The sequence below is a fragment of the Meleagris gallopavo genome, chromosome 1, assembly GCF_905368555.1.
Source record: "Meleagris gallopavo chromosome 1, MGAL_WU_HG_1.1, whole genome shotgun sequence".
NCBI lineage: Eukaryota > Metazoa > Chordata > Aves > Galliformes > Phasianidae > Meleagris > Meleagris gallopavo.
The window spans coordinates 113,469,532-113,490,036 of NC_139404.1; the positions used below are offsets into that span (position 1 = coordinate 113,469,532).

The window sequence follows — 20,505 nt, forward strand, 5'->3', positions numbered from 1 at the left end:
AACTTCATTGTTAACATTTTGTTTAACTTGAGAAAGGTCAGGTCAAGAAAGGCCTCCAATCTGCGGATTATTCTAGAGTTACAGAGCATTGCCTGTGCGAAAGAACTTTGCCTTTCTGCTAAGTATGAAGGCAGATGCTTGGTTGCAGTTGTGTTCCATGCTTTGTTTTACTTTAAAAAAATAATATTCAAGTCAGATTATTAGTAATGTACCTTGATTATTACAAAACAGATTGTCTGATCAACAGGATTTTCTTTTCTGTTTTCTGGTGCTTATTGCTATGCCATTCAATCTTTTTAATTCTCAAGGATTAATAGTAAGCACTTAATTGAATATTTATTCCCTTGTTCTATATTTCTAAGATCATAATCTGGCCAACAGTCAGACACAGTACGATTTTATGAAGAGATGTGTCTTGGTATCCTGAGGAATTTCATAGTATATGAAACAAAGCAGGACTTCTAGGTTCCTAGTAATGCAGGAAAATCTGTTAACGCATCACACAATCCACATCTGTAGATATAAACTGTAGAATTCTTAAAGATTAACATACTTTGAATATGAACTTTAATACTACACCAAATACGAATCTATTAGAGATGAAACGTTAGCTGCCAGTATAGAATTTGGGAAATGATTTCCCAATTAATATGAAAATATCATTCATTTCACTCAACAATTTAAAGTGCTCATAATAGTGACAGAGATTCAGCTGGCAAAATGGTTTTGCAGATATGGGAGTTGAGATTAGTAACACACTTCCTAAAGGGAACAGTATTTAAACTCCAAGTCCAAGATTTCATGTTAAAATTGCACCATTTGACAGTCTAACATATGTTTGAAGACAGTCCTCACATTTCCAGTGTTTCAATCTTGATAGTAATGCAGACATAAACGAGTGATTATACCTCTCTGGATATATCTCAAATCTGTACCTTTAGATGTTGCAGTCATGTCCGTGGACTAAAAAAAAGGACATAGTCAATGCTGCTGAATGTGCATTTGATTTAAGATGGAAGAAGATATTTGTTCTGGGGTTTATTAGTTCTTTGGAGATTAATTTGCAAGCCTCCTTGACTCAGTGTAGGAAATTTGCAGCCACATTTGAAAAAGGAAGAAATAAAAGCGACCAATTTAAGAACAATCACAAATTGTATTTTTCCTTTACCAGGTTCTGCACCCTTCAGGTACTTGATCATAACAGTTTTTTTTCTCATACGAGCAACATTAATAAAACAAAATCTGTATTTCTGGCTTCTCAGCTGTTTATTTCCCTTTTTTCCCTGACTGTTGTGATTGCGTTGGCTTGGATGAGACAAATGCTAAATTACAAGACAGTGTGATGGTGTGGGTAACTGAAACACATTGATAGAGTTACTGTTCTTAGGGAAATGCCATGGAACGCTCTACAAGGATGGATATTTCAAAATCAAATGCAACCTTTGTGTCCTTGTGACTATTTTTTCTAAGATATGTGTAGTCTAGGAAATTTTGCCCATGTGGTTTTTCTATACTTTTTACAGTTTCAGTATACTCTGTTCAGTTCCATAACTAGTCTATTGGTTTCTCACACAGTTGTTTCCAAAGTTCACTTTGAAATTTGTAGCTACCTTACAGCCTCATGTCAGCTACTGCTGGCGACCCAGAACGATACAAATTAGCTGGTCAAAAGCAATTACAGATCATCAGAGCGGAATCTGGCCTCTGCAGCCAGAAAGCAGTTGCTGACACATAACTGTAGGCCAGCATTACCATTCCAGCAGTGTGTAATCAAAGCACTTGTTTGTTCAGAGGAATGCTACTGCATGGTGGAGTTAGTGACTGAATAGGCTGTCTAAATAATGCCTTCTGTCTAAGGTTTGGTTGGCTAAGAGTGGGAAGATTATTTTTGTTGGTTTTTGTATTCCCATGACATTGTGGGAAGGCTATGGAGATTGTGAAAGGACCTACCAGGGTATAAAAGAAAAGGCATAATAGGATCTGTGAGAGCAGAGAGAGAGAAAGTTCTAATGAGAGAAAGAGAAGAGAAAAACTTTCTTCACCACGTTGGTTTTTTTTTGTTTGTTTTGTTTTTTAAGATATAGATGTAAGTAGAGTTTTAAAAGTACATAACATCATTTACATAATAGTAAAAGAGAAACAGAAAAAGGAACGTAAGAACTGAAGCTGGACTTCAAAAATGTCACTCACATTCGTTTTGTGTTTCTTATAACTGCAGTAAAATTTCATCTGTATAGTAATAACACTGTGCTATTGATTCAAAAAAGGCAAAGAAAAGCTAGCATGCTAGATAAGAAACGTTTCAGAGTTAAATGACTCTACTTCCATGTTTTTTTCCTGGAGGTTTTCATTAAATTAAAAAAATGAATATGGACACACAGAAAACATCGAACAGCTAAGGCTTTTTATCATCCATTTGTAAACATCTGCTTGTGAGTTAGTTATTTTTAACACAAGTTACGGAAGACTCAGTGCTGCATGTAATTCCTTTGTATGTCTGTTTCAAGTGTGTAAGCTCACTTCAGTTTATCTATCACATATGATTTTGCTTTTTACAAGTGATATGGTTTCTTTTTTTTTTTTTTTTTAGAAATAATTAGTGAAAAAAAGCTTGCAGAAGCTTATTTCTGTTGTATGATTTCTTTAGAAATCCCATCCATCCTGATGTGTTAACCCTGTTTGTTGCCTGGACAGTGGGGTTGCTCACCTAATTTTAATGGCATCTGTTTGATTTTGCGGTTAGATGGTCTTGCAAAGACCTCCCATAATGGGCAAGTGACCTCTTCTATTGTCGTGTAGTGGTGGAGTTTTTTTACTTCTGATAATCCCTGAGAACTAATTTCAGTCTCAGAAGTGTTAATGCAGTTTAATATAAAACTATGGCATCTGATCTTGTAGAATTAAAGCAAATAGCAACCAAGTTCAAGGGCTTACTGAAAGTAAAATGAAGTCTATCTTTATTTTTAAACTATACGCATGGGTTTAAGGTGTCCTTACATAGAATTTTAAAGGAATTTTATAGAAACAATGAGAATCTTTCATAGAAATCATGCAAATTTTATGAGCTATAAGAATCAATGTACTTTTTTTTTTTCTCTGTGGAACAAGTCCTAGAACAAGTCCTTCATAATTAAGTCTTTCACAAATATATATATATATTTATGAGTATATGTATATATATATTTTTTCAAGAGAAAGCTCATTTGCTCCCTTTATTTGCCTAACTGGAAGGCCAAGTGACAACTTGTCACTGTGATAACTATAGCTTGTACGCTAGACATTCAAAAAGGATTTCTGGCTTAGTAAATTAAAGTTTTGTAATTGCCAATTAAGCTGCCTGTCAGTATATTTTATGGGACCCACATACAGATGCTGCAAGTTCAGGTTTTGAGGCTAACTTCAGACTGTGTAGGAAATCTTGTCTTTGCATCTTTCCTTTCACTACTCCTTGTTTCATAGTTTGCTTGCATTGTGCTCTCTGTCAGCTATGCTTCACCTCAGGATCCCTGTGTTCCCTCGTCTTGGTTCTCTAACACCTCTTCTATTCTTAGATTTCCCAAATGCCTGCCTTCTCAAATAACTGATTAATAAGCTAAGGTGAAACAGAATTAAATGATTTACCTCTGAAAAAAATAGTGATGAAATAGAGATAACTGCAGAAGTGGTAAACTGAGAGGTTTTCTATGGCCTTTAATAATAAACAACCAGAATGATGATCAGAATGTGACTTTTTAGAGTTTAACCTTTTCTATATAAAAGGTTATATATCTATAACCTTATCTGGAGGTTAAAGGGTATGTATTTTTCATATTTGAGGCCATGCAGACAGATAATATGTGCATTTTTAAGAACTCTACTATGACATTTATGCTCCAGAGTTTGTTAAATTCATTTTTGAGCCAATATGCAAAAAAGATCTGTTTAAGGTTTGCACTAATATGTTTGAATTCTGTGAAATGTCAGTAGTCAGTTACCCCAAATGCCACTGCTTTGGTATCACCTCTTCCTGCAGGTTGCAAGCTGGGGCTTCATTACACTGGGAAAGCAGAACCCTCCTTTGCCCATGGCAGGATCTATCTGTGGGGTGGGCTGAGCTGTGAAGCAGTAAAAGCTTTTCAGAAATGTTCTGATTCCTCTGGGATCCTCACAATTTGACAGTAATAAATAAGGCTTTCAGTTCGGTCAAAAGAGGAGAAAAAAAGTTAAAAGAAGGAAACTGTTGGTAATATTATGGAATTGAATAAAATTTATGGCACTTATTGAGTGCACTATGTGGTAATGCTTTTTTTGTACACATGAAGTGATGATGTTCGTGGATTCATGCATATGCTATCACCATTCGTGCCAGTGTAACTTTCAACCTTAACCATAAACCATCCTATGTTCTCAGCAAATATGGGTGTGTGTATGTGTGTATACACACATATTCATATATATACATACCGTATAACACCTTTTATTCTCAAATTGATGAAGTGTGGAAATAGGACAATGTGTCTTCTGATTTAAACTAGAAAGTGTTCTGCATCATTAAGGCTTAGCAGTGTGGCCCATATATAACTTAAGTTTTGCTTCCATGTCACTTGAATTTAACTCACAGCTTAGAAAGCATAAATACATAGTCTTTGACCAGCTACAGGGGGCAGACAACTCCTTTCACAAGTCATATTACACTATTATAGGAGTTTTGATGTTATCTTCTATCAGTGTAATATCAATCCTATCAGCAATTGTTTCCATTTGAACTGTTATTTGCCAAGAGTCATTTTGCTGTCTTTCAGTGTGCTATATGCACATCTTGCCCAGGGAGAAAAAGAGTCTTTTGTCCAAAATCAGGAGCTGTGGTTGTATACAAAGAAGTGTCAGATAACAGAGAGCATTAAGCACTGATCATATGGATGCTCCCAAGCCTAAGCAGCTGCTAGGACATAGCTCATTCTGCTAAGTCATTGAGAGTGAGAGGCCATCCTCAAAAGGTTCATTGGACAAGAACAATAAATAAAAGTTTTTTTAATCCTTCCAGTCAGTAATCTCATGAAACGAAGCTTTTCTTTTCATGTTGTGTCAGCAATTGATTGAGCAAGTACTTTTAATACAGCTTGAAACAGAATATTACATTCTTGAGCTTGCCAGATGTAAGCGTATGGATGAAACAGTCCAACAATGTGAATAGATCACATTGTAATTAAACTGTCCCCACAGACATCGCCTTACTGGTTTCATCCATTTTACTGTGCAGCTAAAAGGGAAACCAAATACACAATCCATCTGGGGAGGTTTTGGGGGTAAGGATTATTTGCAGTGAAAAGATTTATCAGTATTGATGTAACATGAATTCTCAAGGGAAAAGGGAGGGAAGAGTAGAAAATATGAAGGATAAGGGATACGGGATTGATAAAACTGCTGAGGCACATAGAATCCTTTATTGTTTGTTGTTGTCTCATAATGTTTCCCAGGAAACATTTTGTCTTATCTTCCACCTTTTCAAGCACTTTCCTATATTCCTCTTACTCCATGCTTCCCTATGTTAGTCTTCCCCTATATATTTTTTGGCTTGGTAGGACATGTGGAACCCAATACTCAAGGTGAGTAATTCTACACCTATTTATAAACATTATTAAATAAAATGAGAAATCTACTATATGTATGAAAAAATGTATTTTCACTGCATTAGTAGGAAGCAACATGGATTTTGAAGTGTGAATTGAAACAATAAAGAAAAATGATGATGCTCGACCACAAATTAAGTAGACAAGACAGGAAGAGCGAAGCAGCTAGGAGTGAAAATTGAAGTCTTTTGAATACTGACGGAATGATAATCCCCAAGCTGTCAGAGGGCAGTGCTAGTGGAAAGGAGCTGAAGATGGTCAAAGAAAATAGTTTAAAGCTAAAATCAGCTACGAGTAGTGCTGAGTACAGACAATACTGAATGATGTCTCTCTTTTTGAAGTATACCATGTGAAGTGCAGGCCTGAGCTTTGAGCTTCTTACTTGCAGATGGGCAGTTACTCCCACAGCTAATGCTTGTAAGGGCAGAGGAGATTCACAAATCTGGGGAAAAGGGGCAATAAAACTGATAAAAGATCAATGAAGATCAATCAATGCCATAAAAGAACAATCTTCATTAGTGATATTCAACTGATATTGGAAATTGCAGGCACATGTTCTGGGGTAGCTATAAAATAAAACTTTCCTTGTATGACATTCTGTTCCCTAAGTCACCAAAGATACATTCCCTATGGCACAAAGATCATGTGTATTACCTGACCTTTCAGAAACAAATGGCATTTTCAGTGCAACATGATTTTTTGTTGCTCTTTAATGAGAGTAAAAATAAGAAAGAGGGAAAAAATATAAAAGAAAAAAAAAAAAAAAGCACATTCAAATCTTGTTAAGAGAAAGCAGTGCTTTACCTCAAGGGTAGATTACAAATCATTAACAAGAGCATTTGCAGGATGAAGTGTAAAAAGAAGAAGGAATTTTGAATATTTGTAAAAGAAAAAAAAACCCATAAAATGGATAACAATGAGAAATAGCTACTTTAACATGGAATGTAACAAAATAAAAAAGGCCACAGCAAGGTTTCATTTTTGTCTCTACAGCTGTATATTAAAAAGGCCTAACCATAGTACGTCTGATGTTACCTTCCATGTATGCCTCAAAAGCAAAGAGAGAATGTTTAAAAGAAGCACATCTATCAAGAAACTCTGTTAAAGCAGATAGATAGAGCTCCACAAGACTAATGTTACAGCAGTAACAGTGCACTAATTAACATTTCAGTCTTTTCCTCTTAGAAAATGTTTTAGCACCCATTTAGTGTAAGGATAACAGAATCATCAGATAACAGAAGCTCTACTGGAAAAATGCAGGGGATGGATTGGGGCAGCATCTATTCAACACTGCAGAACTTTTCTGTGCCTCTGAGATTCCTTCATGCAGTTTTAAGAACCTTCACAAGAATGTATTTACATTGTTATAATGTATAATGTTACATGTATTTACATGTGTTATAATGCAGTGCACTGAAATCTAAATGTAATGCATTTTTTCTTAAGTGATCTAAGATGTTGTTCTGCCAGAGGGTAGGAAGACACTACAAAGGGACCTGGATAGACTGCATCAATTGGCCAACGTAAACTCTATGAGTTTCAATAGGGCCAAGTGTCGGGTCCTGCATTTTGGTCACAACAACCCAAAGCAACTCTACAGACTTGGGGAGGAGTGGCTGGAAAGCTGCCTGATGGAAAGGGACCTTGGTGTTCTGATGGACAGTTGGCTGAATGTGAGCCAGCAGTGTGCCCAGGTGGCCAAGAAGGCCAGTGGCATCCTGGCTTGTATCAGGAATGGTGTGGTAAGAGGACTAGGGAAGTAAACCTGCCTCTGTACTTGGCGTAGGTGAGGCCTCAGCTCGAGTACTGTGTTCAGTTTTTGGGCACCTCAGTACAGAAAGGACATTGGGATGCTTGAGCAGGTCCAAAGAAGGGCAACAAGGGAAGGGCTTGGAGAATATGCCCTATGAGGAGAGACTGAAGGAACTGGGGCTGTTTAGTCTGGGGAAAAGGAGGCTGAGGAGACACATTATTACTCTCTTCCAGTATTTTACATCAAGAGCACCTCTTCTCACTGGTGACAGGTGACAGGATGAGGGGAAATGGCCTGAAGTTGCGCCAGGGTAAGTTTAGGTTGGATATCAGGAAAAAACTTCTTTCCACTGCTTGTTAAGCAGTGGAATAGGCTCTCCAGGGAGGTGGTTGAGTCACCATCCCTGGATGTGTTTAAAAACCATTTGGATGTGGTGCTCAGGAACATGATTTAGTGGAGGGTTGTTAGAGTTAGGGTAGTACGGTTAGGTTGTGGTTGGACTCGATGTTCTTTAAGGTCTTTTCCAACCCAAGCAATTCTATGATTCTATTCTGCGATTCTATAATTCTGTGTTAATGACTTCAAAACAGGCACTGGAGATTAACACCCTGACTGCCCTGCTGCAAGTTGCTTTTCTATTCCCTGCACATCTTCTGTAATGAATTCTTGCTGGAGCTGATCTTTTCTATTGTTTTCTATCCCAATCCGGATGCATTTACTCATGTGAAACTGTGACTTTTTCCATGAATAGTGTCAGTGGAATTAGAAAGACTTCCTGTGAAATAAAATACTACTTATACAAAGATGACTGAAGAGAGAATGAACCGCTTGAAAGTCATTTGAGGTAGAAATGGGAGAGAAAAAATAGCAAGTTTCTGCAGATACAGAAGGCATGCAGTCATGTTTGTTATTTTTGATATTTTAAAGTAGTGTATCTCACAGTTTGCTTTTTCTTTAAAGTTGCTGAAACCGTCTTGGTATGTATGTAGAATGGTGAGACTAAGAGAGTGAAGAAGGGTGGAATTGAGTTTCTATCTGACCAGTTGCATTTCCATTGCCTTCAAAGGTGAGCACAATTGTTGTCTTGGACTTCCAGAAATGATGGGGGATACTTATTAGTGTAATATACCAACAGCATTTTAAAATTCTGGAAAGACTATGATGCAATGAATTTTATGAGTGAAATAGTACATATCTTCAGTTTAAGGAATAATTGGCATGCCTCAGCTCACCTCCCTCCCCTAAATCTGAATTACTGGTATTATGAGATAAGATTTCTCCTAAGTTTGGTGCAAAAGTAGGTTGTGAAGAGGTGAAAAGCTGAGATTTGTACTTGAAGGAGTTCTCCTTCTATTCCCTCCAAGATGTTTCTCCTAATTTTGTCAATTTCCCAACAGAATGCAAAAAGCATATATCTTCGTAGTGTGCTACTTAGAATAGTTAACCAAATAACACAGCACATGGAGGAATTTCTTTCTTATGATATCATCGTAATTTATAATTCATAGCCCCCCTAATACTTCATGTTCAGTTTTTAGCAAATTGAATCAGATACTACTAGCATAGTAGCAATTACTGTATTTCATAGTATGGAAATAGTGGACTGTAATTATCATTTCATATTCAGGCAACACCTTTGAATAAAACTAAACTTGATAACAAAATTGTGCTCAAGGCAGAATCAGCTGTACTCAAGTCGTTCCCAGCATGTGTTGTCTGACTTGTTTCCAAGGACATCGAGAGAGAAAGATGTCCATGTGGTGCACTATTCCTGTTCTTTATTATTCTTACTGCTAGATTTCTTCTTCCTCTTTTTTTTCTTTTTTCTTTTTTTCTTTTTGTTTTTCTGATCAAACAAATCCTTATTGATGAAATTTAAGATCATTGTATCTTGTCCTGTCTGCCCTAGACATGGAGAGCAGATTTTTCTGGATAATCTGTTGATTTGCTGGAGGACTTGTTCCTGTTTCCTGATTTCTTAAGACTTCTCTTCATCAGTCTTAGCTACAGTTGTTCGCTCAGCCCTTTGCTGAGGGTCACTGTCACTCTAGTTCATTTCCCTAGGCTCTCTCCAGTTGGGTATGGTGCCTAGAGATGATCACAGTATATTACCTATAATTCTTACAAATGTTGAGTAATAGTGAAGGCTAGAAAGACTGTTAAAAAAAAAAAAAAAGGAAAAAAAAAGAAGAATTTTATGTGGAGACACTTCAAAGTACTATACAGATGCCTTCATCTCAAAAGTAAGATTTGATCTTAGAAAGAATATATGCCATGATGAGCTCCGAACTAGATGGTTTTACTTACTACAGATGACATTCTTTCCCTGGTGGCAGGTCCCTTGTTCCCACTGACTTTGAAAATGTCAAACTGCATCAAAGTTAGATTCATTTTAAGATCAATAATCCTCCAGAGGCTAAGGGTAGCACATATATTCTTCTTATTGCTTTCCCCACCCTACAATACAGAAATGAATATATAGAGTTTCAGCTTTATGCCGAAGGCAGGACAAAAATCACTGAATCTTGTAGATCTGCACGGTTAGCTCTGAGGAGTATGTTTTATGGAGCTGTAGACAAGATACATAAAGAACAGCTTTAAACAAGGAACAGTGTGGGAGAATGTTACCAGCAGGCCTGTGAGAGAGTGATGGACAGGGCTGACAAAGAAAGGTCCTGTGGTGATGTGTATGAATGGGAACACAAGATCAACAAAACAAGACTTGATCTGGGTTACCTCAAGCACTGGCTTGAAAACCAGGCACTGCCTCCAAGACACAATTATGTGAAAATAACCAGACTTTTTTTCTGGGAAATCAGCATGCTGGTGTGCCTCTTTGAAGTGCCTGTACTCTTCACAATACTGTACATGTTATGGGGAATAAACGTGACGAATTAGAGATCTGTGTGAGATTGCAGAGCTATAATCTTGTTGGGATTGTGGAGACTTGTTGGAATTGTATCCAGGACTGGAGAGCTGCAATAGTGGGGTGCAGGTTCTGTGGGAAGTACAGGGTGGGAAAACAAGGAGTTGGAGGGTAGTTAGAACGTTCTTGTGCCTGGGGATGGATGATGTGCCAACTGAGAGCTTACAGGTAAGGATTTAAGGGCAGAGCAGTATGGGTGGCATCGCAGTGGGTGCTGCACCTGCCCATCTTTCTGACCAGGAAGAAATAGTGAACAAGGCCTTTATAGAAAGCTAGAAATAGCCTCACACTCACAGGTCAGGGGCCCTATGGGAAACCACCTCAGTAGCTTTCCAGATATAATTGTTTGACAGGTGGTCTACTGGACCTCATACTCACAAACAAGGAAGGACTTATTGGGAAGAGGAAGGTCAAAGAAAGCAACCAAGAGATGATTGAGTTAAGATCTTAAGAGGAGAGAGGAGGGATAAAAGCAAGACCAGATCCCCGGAATTACAGAAAAGTAGATTTTGGTATCTTCAGGGATCTGCATGGAAGAGTCCAATGAAGGGAAAAGGAGTCCAAGAAAGTTGATTTATGCTACAAGATCACTTTCTCCAAGCTCACGAGTGGTTCAGGCTGAGGAGCAGAAAGACAGGCAGAAGTGCCAGAAGGCCAGCAAGGAGCTTTTGTCTAAGCTCAAAAATAAAAGGAGAATATAAAACAGAATTATACAATATCCCAAGTTGGAAGAGACCACAAGGATCAAGTCCAACTCCTGTCAATGCTTTGATACATATATTTGTAAGACACATCTTTAATTCTTAAATTCTTTGTAATTCTCTTCTGGTCAAGTTTTGCATCACTAAATTCACATTATGACTACATAGATTTCTTAGCAGCAGTGGTAGCTTAAGTAGTATTTGCTCTCAGTAGCTCATACCTGTTTCCATATTAATCCCTGTTGCTCAGGCATAGTTATGCTGGTATAAAGGAATGCCTGCAGCACAGACTTTTCAGAGTAACAAACTCTGCAAGCCATTGCTCCCAGTGCTGCCAGTCCCATGGCCTCTCTTGCCCTGGCCTATGCAGAAGATGGAAGCAGAAATGGGTAACCCAGAAGGGTATTTACAAACACTGTCTGTGTGTATATGGAAAGGTTAGGAAAGCCATATACCACCTAGAGTGGAATCTATAATGAGATATCAATGGGTGTTTGTATACATTAAGCTGATACAATTTTTGAATCAAAACATTGTAGGTGGTGCAGTGAAATAGTTCCCAAGTAAAGTTATTTTCTTTATCTACTATAATATTGTGCAAGGAATTTGGTATAAAATAGCTCAGAAGACTGATTAAATTACATACGAAAGGCAATGACAAAAAAGAAATAATGGGACTGGAAAGTCAAGAATTGTGAAGTTTTACCAATAAAGTGCTGAAGAATTGAGAACTACACAGCAATTTCTTGTAATTTTAAAAGGCTGGGTTCATCCTCAGATCGTGTCAGTTTCATAAAACATTTTATGTAGTATACAGAAACAAAAAGGACAATTTCCTTGTAGAACTCCTACCAGCATCTGTGATGGCTTTTACAGGAGCAATGGTGATGTGCAATGCTAGGCCTCTCCAACAGAATATCTTATATTCAAAACAAGCTATGCGTTTTAAGAGAAAAACTATTTCCTGAAGATGATTGTCCGTAAGATTTCACAGTGTTTACAAGTGTTTTATTTCCTCTAAATGTGAATGTGTTTGTTACTTAGACAATAATTTTTAACTTTCCTCAGACATAGATGTTTATGAAGCCTGAAGTTCACTGAAATAGGATTATAAAACAAATGCCTAAGAAGATATGGCTGTTTGTTCACAATAGACATATTATTTCAAGGAGACCACAGGTTGTCTTTTTTCCTTCCCCCCCACCCCTTTTTCTAAGGTTTTGTGCCCAGGGCTTTAAGATGTTTCATGAATTTTTATTACATTTTACTCCCTTGTTTCATTTGTGGATTAAAAAAAATCAGGCAAGATGCAATACAAATATCATGCTAGATTTTTTTTTATTTTTTTTTATTATTATTTATTTTTCTGAAAGGAGAATTGCATAAAGTCAGTCACATTTTCGTCTGATGAAGCATACTGTCCCACAATGACCTGGAGATGTTGGCATTGGCATGTAGTCTTTGTAACAAATGTAAATCACGTAGATTACAAAATGTTTATCATTTTTTCTGCTTTCACGTGGAAAATATGCACATATAATGCTATTTTTAAACTCCGAATGTTTCAGACTACTGAACTTTTCACCAGGAAAATAGTTCTTTCTTGTGCCTTAGACTCAGTCAAGATCAAGTCTTAAGCTTGAAGTTCAGCCAGTTAAGAACAATGCCTACCAAGTGCCTTTTCCCTGACTGTTCTTCAGGAACAGCGCAAAGTGTCCTTATTTAAATCCATCCTTATCTACTAATATATAAAGGAGCAGCGAGAAGCTGAATTGAGCAGCTACTGAAAGTACAGTAGATCAGATCTACTTTATTGATTTGTAATGAACATACTGGTTTGGCAGCTCTGAGTCATGGAGAGAAAAGAAAGAGGCTTTTCAGCTACTGGGAGGAGAATTGCTGTGTAACATTAAAGAGGGTCTTGTAGAAGCCGGTTTCCTTTGATATGCAGTCAGATTGGATGTGATTGGAGTCAAGGTCAAGAGCCTTTGGAAATGCTATGAGTGCGGTGAGGGAATTAAAGGAGTGTTATTTTAATAAGTATTGTATTGATGCATGCGTATTAAATACAGGAAATTGTCCTTTGCTTTTCATGAGAACAGCCTTTGGTGAAGCAAATTTTAAAAAACAGTCTGGGTCATTTTGCTGCTGCACTAAATACAGCTGTATAGATGATCAGCTTCTGCTCTCTTCCTTCTTCCCTTGCCATTTCTCTTCAGAAGCCTGAGCATATTCAGCCATCTTTTTCTTAACAGTTGTCTTCACTCTTTATAGGTTGTATTTTGTTAAATATTAATTTAAATTCTACTTTGTCATGTTAATAAGCCGTAAAAATTACTACTTCACCTTCATATAACCTGCCAGCAGTTGGGGCAGCCTAATTGTAGAATTGGTGTCTATATATTATGCTGTATGCACCCGTAAGTACCCTTACAGAAAGGACAACACTCTGACCTCAGAAGAGATTATGCTGTGCTGTGCTTCAAATGAGCAATAATTTAAAGAAGTTAAACTCCAAGGTAAAAGTCTCCATTGAGTTGAATAGGTGAGACCTGCCTGACCCCTCCACTCTGCTATCGCTGGTCTAAAACTAGAAAATGAAGTAATTTGACAACACAGAACTTAATTAAATCCATTCTCCCCTTCCCATTTTAAGCTGTGTTCTTGGTGGATTAAAAGATATTCTAAAATTGGCTTATATTTGATATATATTGTATTCAGAAGTGAGAACATTCAGGGGGAAAAAAGTATTTTTTTCCTGCGTTTTATGTTGGGATTGTAGTGCTTGGCTAGCATGCTAGTAGACCTGGCAATGATGAATCAGGAAGAGGGAGAACTGAACATTTTCTTTATTATGTTATTAATAACCCCTTATCAAAATAGCACATGGTAGTATATGAAGTGAAATGGAGACACTTTGATAGCATGATTTGGCTTAGAAATAGGCGTAGTAAGAAGCTGCTGTTCTTTTCCAGGAGCATCAGAGATAAAAAGATCTTTTTTTTTTCCTAGAAAGAATATAAGTCAGCTTCAGAACTGCAAATGTAACTAATTATGCAGAGAAAACACAGGAAGAAAAAAAAAAAATCTTAGGATTGAAAATTAAGGTACTTAAAAGAGATTCATCTTCTTTCTCCTCAGAAGGAGTGGTGGCACAGGCTGCCCAAGGAGGTGGTAGAGTCACTGTCCCTAGAGAAGTTTCAGAATTGTGTAGATACTGAGGGACATGGTCAGTGGACCTGGTGGGGATGGGCTGTTGGTTGTACCAGGTGGCTTTAGAGCTCTTCCTAATGATTCCATGATTCTAGGAATTCAATTGGGGTGAGTCTAAAGAGTACTGTACATACAATGTACATAGATTTATGAAGTATTTCATTTGCTACTTTCATTTTTTATACTGCATATTGACTTTTCAGGTAGTGCTCTCACTGGTGCCACATGTAGAATTGTTTTTTACATGAACGCTTATAAACAATCACTCTACCGACAGAACAGGTTTTGATTCATTCCTCCTCACACTGTTTCTTCTGAAGTCTTTTAGGAGAAGACCACAGTCCTTTCAGTTCCTGCAACAACATCACACTGCAAGTTAAGGGATGTTAATTTAAATCCCATTTCCGTAATACACTTTATTCCCTTGCTTATCAAGTGTTCTTGGAAAATAGATATGTATTACAAACATGATTGCTGTGGAAAAATCAGAACGTGGAGAACATTATTAAATCTTTTTACAGTAACTGATCTTTGAAAGGGTAATATTTTCAAGCAAGAACAGATGAGTGTATAATGCATGTTTTTAGCTAGTTCACTAGTATGGCAGCAGTTGGACTGCAATGTGCTATACTACAGCAAAGATGCTTGTGGTACAGTATCATTTGAGCAGAACTGTAGGCATTTGTTCAAGAATGCATTCACACATCTATCATTCATAGTATGAGGAGCAGAAAAGCCAAGTGCAGTTGATCTCTTAGTGAGCACTGCAGGAGACTTCGAATATTTCAGGAAGGAGATACGTAAGTAGTGTTTAACAGATATCTAACATTTTAGTATTTTTGTGTTATTTGTTTTCTAAGCATACGAAAGGACATTCAGAGAAGCAGGTCTGAACAGAGGCCTGTGACAGAGAAGTGAACTAGCTGATACTTCAGGTGCCTGAATCAGAGTCTCTATCTGGGTTGTTACCATGCTAAAGAAGGTGGAGGTGTTCATTTAGTCACTTGTAAGATTCTCCATTTGCCTGATCTTTTCTCATAGCACTTGGTCGCCAGCTTCCTTCATCACTGCAGATTCATTGTGTAAAAAATAAGGCTTTTTTCAATAAGTGCCTTGCAAAGTTCACTGAATTAGAATTTGCCAAGTGTACTGAGCACAAATAAACTGCCAGCTAACAGTCACCTTTCCTTATATGCAGCACTCAAGCCACTCATTTGCAGAGTTCATTCAGATACAACCTGTCCAGGAGGTACCATGGAGGTAGTTTTCCCTGCTGAACTTGTTCAGTTCAAAATCAAAGCTATGGGGAAAGTAGAGTGCTAGGCTTTGGCTGAGCACTGTGCAGTGGTAGTACTGAATTTGTACAGCCAGGTATATAAGATTCACAGAACATGAGAGAGACCATTTTTACAGCTCTTTGCAGAGGGCACTCGTTATCTGCAGGCACAACATTAACAGTATTAGGATATGTGCCTCCTTCCTCTGTCATGGCATTCCAAGTAGCTCTGAAAACACAGCACTACTTAATACTTAGTGACTGATACTTTTTGAGGACATAAAAGACACTGAGAATCAAAACATTTAATTTTCCTTTTTTCTTCTTTATCTAGGCTTGTTTTATAATCTGGACATAAACACGATATAGCACTTCATATCACTAAAAATGTTCAATTAAAACCCAGAGGAAAAAAAAACAAAAATGAGAGACTTTAGTAGTTGGCCCAAGTTAAACCCAACAAATTCTTATTCTGATTCCATTAGTTACAAAAAGTGCTTTCAGGATTAGATCCCTACATTAGATAACATACCAAGAAACTGTTCCAAACAAATACATTATATAGCCTTGCTTATGTTATCATTATCATTTGTTTATCTGAACCTGATTATATATTCAGTTCACATGGCTGCATTCAAATGATGGGAAATAAAATGTGTTTCATCAGATGTTTTTAAATTCTCCTCTCTTTGTGGAAAGGGACTTTAAATAAAATGTTTTATTTGTTTGTTTAGCAGAAGCTTTTTATGTTCTATGTCAATATCACTTAAAATCAGTGCGGGTTTTTTTTATTACAATACTTGGCTTCATGTATAATGTTTACTGCTCTACAGTGACTCCTTCATTTGTTATGATTGAAAGAAGATAAATTTAACAGAAAACTGTGGATTAAATAAATAATGGAAATTTATGTCTCTTCAAGTAACAATTGTTAGTGAAGAAAAGCAGTAATTCAAGTATCTCAATCACAGAATATCCTAATGTTTTTAAGCTAAAATTAGATAGATATAAAGATTTTGGTCATTAAAAATTATGTTCTCGTATGTTGATTCAGGTAAAGCAACAGCTGAATTTTTAGAAATGTGACTGTTTATTTTTTAGTAGCATTATCTGTGGAGAAATAGTGTAGAGAGTTATAACTAAAAGACAGCCTAATCCAGTTCATCTTGTATGTTATGAACTGGTAACAGTACCTTTAAAACAGTGCCTTTTTTATATAGTAATTTGACTGAGCTAATACTAGCAGAAATAGACTACTGAAGTCAGAAGAGATTTTGTTTTCTTTGGCTATTGAGAAATGTGGTGTTGTATTTCAAAAGTTCATTAACATTATATATATTTTCTTGCATGTAAAGTAAGGAAAATGAATGTTTCAGATGGGTTTAAAAAATTGCAGTTTTTGCACATTTTGTTCTAAGGAAGACTGCATTGGATTCAGTGAACAGCATAGACTACTAGATATATTTATATTGATGGAACTTATTTCATTTGCTTCCTAGGAAAATTTAAGACAAAATTTAAATTGATGAATTACCTATTGCTTTTTCTTAATAATTAAATGGGAAGTGAAAGCATTTTTTCAAGAATTATGACAAAGCTATGAAGACCCAAACCATTCTATGATTCTGTGATTCTCTGACCAGTGGATACAATTCTGTTTCTCCCACTCATTAGAGTTTAAGCCATAAAGCGAAATCCAACTTTGATTTTATTGCAAGAGGTACCCAGTCTTCAGGAATTTTAAGTAATTATTATTTCTTCAATTTTTCCAGTAACTGTGACTTCAGATTCTGTTATTTTGTCACTTACAGCTTAGTAAAAATTGTTGAGACCAATTTCAATAATATTCTTTGCTCTAACATCAACAGTGATTCCATCTTTGGGAACCTAAAAGGTTGTATATAGTAGGTCTGTAACTGGTATACTTTTTGGTAACCAAATGGAGTACCTTTGAATTCTGAAGTGATTGTTCTCAAAGAATATTCAGGATTTTCCAATTTTTATTCATCTCTCTATTAACAAAGTTACCTCTAGACAGAGATACTTCCTGACTCACACCTAAGGTTGTTCAGTTTGAAAGTTTACTCTGAGGTGCTTAGTTTATTTCTTTTTTGCTAGATATGCATAGGATGTGAAAAACATTGGTGTATTAATTTTGAGCAACTCAAATCTCTCCTGGATATTTTGTAATGATAAGTGTTATTGGCTTTGCCACTCTTAAAGAAATTGTATGGACTGTGAACTAACAGTGGTGACAAATCCCACAGAGGTCTTATAGACTATTGTGATTGCGAACTGGATGTTGTCATTCTTATCCAGGAAACCATTCCCTACTGGCAATCCATAGAACGATCATTCTCTTTAGAAATTCTGCATGTCAGAAAGTACTTTTTCCATCTTACTGGATTTATTGGAAAGTAATTATTAAAATCAAGGAGAATTCTCAGAGAATCATAGAATCATAGAATTGCTCAGGTTGGAAAAGACCTTAAAGATCATCGAGTCCAACCACACCCTAACCATACTACCCTAACTCTTACAACCCCCCGCTAAATCACATCCCTGAGCACCACATCCAAATGGTTTTTAAACACATCCAAGGACGGTGACTCAATCACCTTCCTGGAGAGCCTATTCCACTGCTTAACAACCCTTTCTGTAAAGAAGATTTTCCTGATATCCAACCTAAACTTACCCTGGTACAACATCAGGCCATTTCCCCTCTTCCTGTCACCTGTCACCAGTGAGAAGAGACCAACCCCGCTCTCACTGTAAGCACCTTCCAGATATTTGAATAGAGCAATAAGGTCTCCCCTCAGCCTCCTCTTTGCCAACCTAAACAGCACCAGTTCCTTCAGTCTCTCCTCATAGGGCATATTCTCCAAGCCCTTCACAAGCCTTGTTGCCCTTCTTTGGACCTGCTCCAGCACCCCAATGTCCTTTCTGTACTGAGGTGCCCAAAAACTGAATACAGTACTCGAGGTGAGGCCTCACTTACACTAAGTACAGGGGCAGGATTACTTCCCTAGATCTGCTCACCACACCATTCCTGATACATGCCATTGGCCTTCTTGATCACCTGGGCACACTGCTGGCTCACATTCAGCCAACTGTCCATCAGTACACCAAGGTCCCTTTCCATTAACCAGCAATGACCTAATAACAAAATAGGGAAGTTGTGAGGTTTTTTAAGAGGTCTCCAAAGAATATATATAAAGTCATTTACCTTTTTTTTTTCAGGGTTTTGTTTGTTTGTTTGTTTTGTTTTTACTTGAATGTTTTTGTTTCATGTATATTGAAGATTTTCTTCCTGGTCTTCCTACTATTGCAAGGGCATTTCTGGATTAAATATTATTTCATATTAGTTTATGGTTTTGTAGTAAGCTAATGAAATTGCCAGAAGCAATCCTTATCACTGTTGTCTATCTTTGTGCAGACTTCCCTTTTTTGTATCTACATGATGAATTCAATGTGGACTGAAGCCCAAAGACAGCTACCACCCATACCAGTACCAGTCATGGTACAACACTAAGTGATGAAGCACTGCTTCACAGAACATCTGCCCATGCAATTTACTCTAGGCTTGAGTTGTTGTCACCCTAACTATTTCAGAAGTTATCCAGAGTTCAACCTTTTCCTAGGCTTACTTTTCTCTAGCTAGCAATTGTCAGTATTGAAAAGAAAAAGCAGAGGACTTAGCTTGCATGTGCCCACCCTGAAATACAAATATTTCACTTTGAACAATTCTGCATTCAGGAACACAGGAGAAATAAGTACCAGTGGCCTGTAAGAACAGAAGACAAAGTAATACACTTGTAGTTGAGCTATGGATGGAGGTGCTGGTAGACACACCAAAAAAAAACCAAACTGATTCTGTGCATATTTAGCCAGAGAAGGAAAGGAGATATGGAAGTGGAGAAAGCAGGAAAAGCAACCAAAAAAGTAGCTTAAGGAAGGAGGAGGATTTTTTGGTCATAGTGTTAGTTTTGAAACTGAAGAAAAAAGAAGTCTTACTGTTAAATTTCTGTTGTGTCTACAGAAAGAATATGTGGGAGTTATTTGGTAAACAAACGCTTTCATATAAAATAATAAGTCACTTCTGTCATTATTTTTTCCTTCTAATGGGATCATAACTAGTTATTGTAGAATTGTTCCTGCCTCCACCAACCAAAAAATTACTGCAAGTTTAAAATGTGGATAGCTTTTTAGTCAAGCGTACCCTTTGTTTCCTGATAATACATCTCACAATCAGGACAATAAAAATAAAATAAAATAATAATAATAATAAATAATAAAAACCCAGACCAGTCACCTTCTCCTGCTGCTTTGCTGATGTTGGTAAAACATTTGCTCACAGGCAGTGTTTAGGTGAATGTGCCCCCTACTAGTTACTTTATTTAAAACACTTCTGAAATTTTATGTCATTAATTTTGAATATTTTTTCTTGATTTACCTAATCCCATATCTTGACCTAATTTAATTGATAGTGTCCTTTTAGCATGTAGTCTGTAATGCCTCTGGTAGATGTCATTGGTATATTATAGAATCTTACAGCAACTGCATGCTCTTGGCCATCTGCTTCATGTTTAACTGCACTGTAAAGATTAAAGCAATCTTAAAAGTAGAGTATCTGTTTCTACGCAGTCCAGCGACCCAACTCTAAACACTAGGGATAACATTTTCTTGAAAGAATATCTTCCAAGGAAGAAAGGATCAAGGTGATAAAAAATAAAATGAAATAAAATAAAAATAGATAAATGTTTGCACCCAGATGTGATTTGACAACCCTCAATTCAACATTGTTCTAAAATATGGTTACTGTGTCCACATTAAAATAGATTACTTTTCACATGCTGATTTGTAACATATACTCTCAAAAAATACTTGTGCACTAGGTTCAGTAGAAGTATTAACATTGAGAAATGTTTCTGACTTCAGTAATGGCAGTCAACGATCATAATCTTTGCAAGTGCATACAGTCAGGCAAATTTGCCCTTTATTTATCAGCCTGTTCATTTTTAACTTGT

At 36.8% G+C, this 20,505-nt stretch overlaps 1 protein-coding gene across 15 annotated transcripts in view; it reads left to right on the top strand.

Moving 5' to 3' along the window:
- Positions 1-20,505, top strand: part of DMD (dystrophin) — a 1,154,126-nt gene that overhangs the window by 1,011,065 nt on the left and 122,556 nt on the right. The gene's annotated exons all lie outside the window — the stretch shown is intronic.